This window comes from Trachypithecus francoisi, unplaced genomic scaffold, assembly GCF_009764315.1.
Source record: "Trachypithecus francoisi isolate TF-2019V2 unplaced genomic scaffold, Tfra_2.0 Lachesis_group3, whole genome shotgun sequence".
NCBI classification, from domain to species: domain Eukaryota; kingdom Metazoa; phylum Chordata; class Mammalia; order Primates; family Cercopithecidae; genus Trachypithecus; species Trachypithecus francoisi.
In genome coordinates this window covers 137,131,357-137,136,072 of record NW_022681468.1, presented here as the reverse complement: position 1 = coordinate 137,136,072, position 4,716 = coordinate 137,131,357, and the positions used below count along the sequence as shown (strand labels likewise).

The 4,716-nt window shown below is 37.4% G+C and overlaps 1 pseudogene; it reads left to right on the top strand.

Moving 5' to 3' along the window:
* The first annotated feature begins 501 nt into the window (after positions 1–501).
* On the top strand, positions 502–1,421 carry LOC117070632 (annotated as a pseudogene).
* The last annotated feature ends 3,295 nt before the right edge of the window (positions 1,422–4,716 follow it).

Below are 4,716 nucleotides of genomic sequence, written 5' to 3'. Positions count from 1 at the left end.
TTGAGAATTATAGCTGGTGAGTGTTTGAGTTCTTGCCTGTGACTCTTTAAATCCCTTCTGCTTCCACAATGGCATGCTTACTTCTAGTCAATATCCAGGGCAGAGATTTTGATTCCACTCCAAATCTGTTTCTCCCTTAGTTTTCCTTTCTTAGTATTATCAGGTCAAAAATCTGTTTTCCCTTCAAATTTCCATCAACGTCGAGTCCATCAACAAACCTGTCAGTTTTACCTTCAAAACATTCTCCAATTCTGCTCCTGTCTCCCCTACCCCAACCACTACCATCTCAATGCTGGCTTCCTTTATTTCCTAACTAGACTAACGTAGCTTCCTCACTTATTTCTCTAGTTCTACCTTCAACTGTCTCTATTTCACTTTCATACAGCTTCCAGAATGGTCTTTATTAAAAAATACTTAATTTTGCCTTTCTGCGCTACCCACAGAGGGGTCGATTTGGCGTTGTTCTGTATTCCTGTCGTAACTTAAAGGGAAGCTTTCACAATGTCTGGAGCCCTTGTGCCCTGCAAATGAATGAGGAGGATGTCCTTAAGTTCCTTGCAGCCGGAACCTACTTAGGTGGAACCAATCTTGACTTCCAGATGGAACAGTACATCTATAAAAGGAAAAATGATGGCATCCACATCATAAATCTGAAGAGGACCTGGGAGAAGCTTCTGCTGGCAGCTTGTGCCATTGTTGCCATTGAAAACCCTGCTGATGTCAGTGTCATATCCTCTAGGAATACTGGCCAGAGGGCCATGATGAAGTTTGTTGCTGCCACAGGAGCCACTCCAATTGCTGGCTGCTTCATTCCTGGAACCTTCACTAACCAGATCCAGGCAGCCTTCTGGGAGCCATGGGTTCACCAGCTGGTCATGGAGGCATCTTATGTTAACCTACCTATCATTGCTCTGTGTAACACAGATTCTACTCTGTGCTATATGGACATTGCCATCCCGTGCAACAAGGGAGCTCACTCAGTGGGTCTGATATGGTGGATGCTGGCTCGGGAAGTTCTGCACATGCGTGGCACCATTTCCCATGAACACCCGTGGGAGGTCATGCCTGATCTCTACTTCTGCAGAGATCCTGAAGAGATTGAAAAAGAAGAGCAGGCTGCTGCTGCAAAGGCTGTGACCAAGGAGGAATTTCAGGGTGAATGAACTGCTGTAGCTCCTGAGTTCACTGCTACTCAGCCTAAGGTTGCAGGCTGGTCTGAAGGAGTGTAGGCTCCCTCTGTGCCTATTGAGCAGTTCCCTACTAAAGACTGGAGCACTCAGTCTGTCATGGAAGACTGGTCTGCAGCTTCCACTGCTCAGGCCACTGAGTGGGTAGGAGCAACCTCTGAATGGTCTTAAGCTGTTTTTGCACGGGCTCTTAAGCAACATGGAATAAGGATGATGGAAAATAAATATCAGTTTCCAAACAAAAAAACTTAATTTTTAGAGAAGTTTTAGGCTCACAGCAAAATTGAGTTAAAGATACTGAAATTTTTCCATTTTACACCCCTCTCACTTCCCATGCACAGCCTCTACCATTACAAACCTCTTTCACCAGAGCGGTACATTTGTTACAATTGCTTAACCTACAGTGATGCATTATAATTACTCAAAGTCTATAGTTTAAATTAGAGCTCACTCTTGGTGTTGAACGTTCTCTGGGTTTTGGCAAATGTATAATGTCATGTGTCCACCAGTATAGTATCATACAGAATTGTTTCACTGCCCTACAAATCTTTTGTGCCCTGCCTACTCATCTCTCCCTCCCCACAATCCCTGGCAACCACTGATCTTATTACTGTTATCATAGTTTTGTCTTTTACAGAATGTCATGTGGTTGGAATCATACAACATGTAGCCTTTTCAGGTGGGCTTCTTTCTTTTAGTAATACGCAATTAAGTTTCTTCCATGTCTTTTCTCTGGCTTGATAGCTCATTTCTTTTTAGTGCTGAGTAATATTCCATCTATTGTCTAAATGTACCACAGTTTATTTATTCATTTACCTACTGAAAGACATCTTGGTTGCTTCCACATTTTGGCAATTATGAATAAAGCTGCTATAAACATATGTGTGCAGGTTTTTGTGTGAACATAGTTTTTCAACTCCTTTGAGTAAGTCCTAAGGAATATTATCGCTGGATCATATAATAAGAATGTGTTTAGTTTTCTAAAAAACTGTAAAACTGTCTTCCAAAGTGGTCATAGCATTTTGCATTCCCACTAGCAATGAATGAGAGTTTCTGATAGTTAAAAGATACAGAATGATCTTTTAAAAATGTAATACTAATGACTCAGAAATAAAGAGATCATAAAATACTATTATAAACAATAATACACCAATAAATTAGATAACTAGGAGAAATAGATACGTTCCTAGAAACATACAACTGATCACAACTGAATCAAGAAGAAACAGAAAATCTAACCAGACCAGTGACAAATAAAGAGATTTACTCAGCAATGAAAAACTTTTTAACAAAGAAAAACCAGATAGCCTTACAGGTCAATTCTACCAAACATTTAAAGAAGAATTAATGCCAATTCTTTTTATTTTTGTTTATTTGTTTAAGATTGGATTTCACTCTGTCACCCAGGTTGAACTGCAGTGGCATGATCATAGCTCACTGTAACCTCAAACTCCTGGGCTCAAGTGATCCTTTTGCTTCAGCCTCCCTAGTAGCTGGGATTACAGGTGTGAGCCACCACATTCAGCCACTAATACCAATCATTTGAAAACTCTCCCAAATAATAAAAGAGAAGAAAACATTCCAAATTCTTTTTATGAGGCTAGCATCACCCTGCTAGCAAAGCCAGACAAAGATGCCACGAGAAAACTATAGGCCAATACACCCGATGAACATGGATGCAAAAATCCTGAAAAATATTAGCATTTTCAACATAAGTAAATCAATTAATGTGTATACCACATTAACAGAACGAAGAATAAAAATCACATGATCTTCTCAATAGATGCAAAAAAAAAAAAAAAAGCATCTGACAAAATTTAGCACCCTTTCATGATAAACAGTATCAGCAAGTTAAGTATAGGACTGTATCTCAACATAAAAAGGCCATGTATGACAAGCCAATAGCTAACATACTCAATGATGAAAAACTGAAAGTTTTTCCTATAAGATCAGGAACAAGACAAGAATGTCTGCTCTTGTCACTTATATGAGATATAGTATTAAAAGTTATAACCAGAGCAATTAGACAAGAAAAGGAAATAAAAGGCATCCAAATCAGAGAAGATGTAAAATTATCTTTGTTTGCAGGTGACATGATCTTATATGTAGAAAACCCTAAAGACTCCATAAAAAACTGGTAGAACTAATAAATTCAGTAAAATTTCAGGGTAAAAAAATCAACATACAAAAGTTATAGTATTTCTATACACTAACAATGAATTACCCAAGAAGAAATTTAAAAAGCAATCTTGTTTACAAGCATGAAAATACTGAGAAATAAACATAACCGAGGAGATGAAAGAGTTGTACAAAGGAAACAATCAACAAAATAAAAAGACAGCTTATGCAGTGGAAGAATATATTTGTAAAACATATATTTGCTAAAGGGTTAATATTCAAAATATATAAGAAACTCATACAACTCAATAGGGAAAACAGAAATAATCTGATTCAAAAATGGGCAAAGGAACTGAATAGACATTTCTCCACATAAGATATACAAATGATCAACAGGTGTATGAAAAGGTGTTCAGCATCAGTAATCATCAGGGAAATACAATAAAACCACATAAGATATCATTTCACACCTGTTATGTTGGCTATTATTAAAAAAATCCAAAGGATAACAAACGTCATTAAGGATGTAGTGGAAGGGGAACCCTTGTCCACCGCTGGTGTCAATGTAAGTTGGTGCAGCTACTGTGGAAAACAGTATCCAGATTTCTCAAAAAATTAAAAATAGAACTGCCACATGATCCTGCAATCCCACTTCTGGATATATATTCAAAGGAATTGAAATTAGGATCTTGGAAAACTATCTGCACTCCCATGCTTATCGCAGCATTATTCACAATAGCCAAAATTACAAAACTATCTAAGTGTCCATTGTTAAATAAATGGATAAAGAAAATGATATATACATACAATAGAATATTATTGAGACTTCAAAAAGAAGGAAACCCCACCATCTGTGACAACATGCATAAACTTGAAGGATATTATGCTAAATGAAATAAACCAAACACAGAAGGGCAAATACTTTACGATCTCACTTATATGATGAATTAAAAATAGCCAAATTCACGGAAGCAGAGCTTGAAATGGTGATTGTCAGAGGCTAGGGGGAGGAGGAAATGAAGAAATATTAGTCAAAGGGTACAAAGTTTGGTTATACAAGATAAACATGTCCAAGAGATCTACTGTATAACATAGTGCCTAAAACTGATCAGGCTATATACATTAAGTATGTACAGCTTTTGATATGAAAATCATATCTTAATCAAGTGGTTTTAAAAAAAGTAACACAGTCATCTCACTCTTGTATGTAAGATTCTGCAAATGGCTTCCTATCACACTTAGTGTGAAATACAATCTATCATAAGACCCTAAAAATATGGACCTTTTCTATGTCTTTAAACTCTCTTACACCCTCTTTCACTATGCTCCAATGACATCAGTCTTCTGTCAGTCACTGAAGTGCACTAAGTTCATTCCTGCCTCAGGACTTTTGCACTTGCTACTCCCTCTC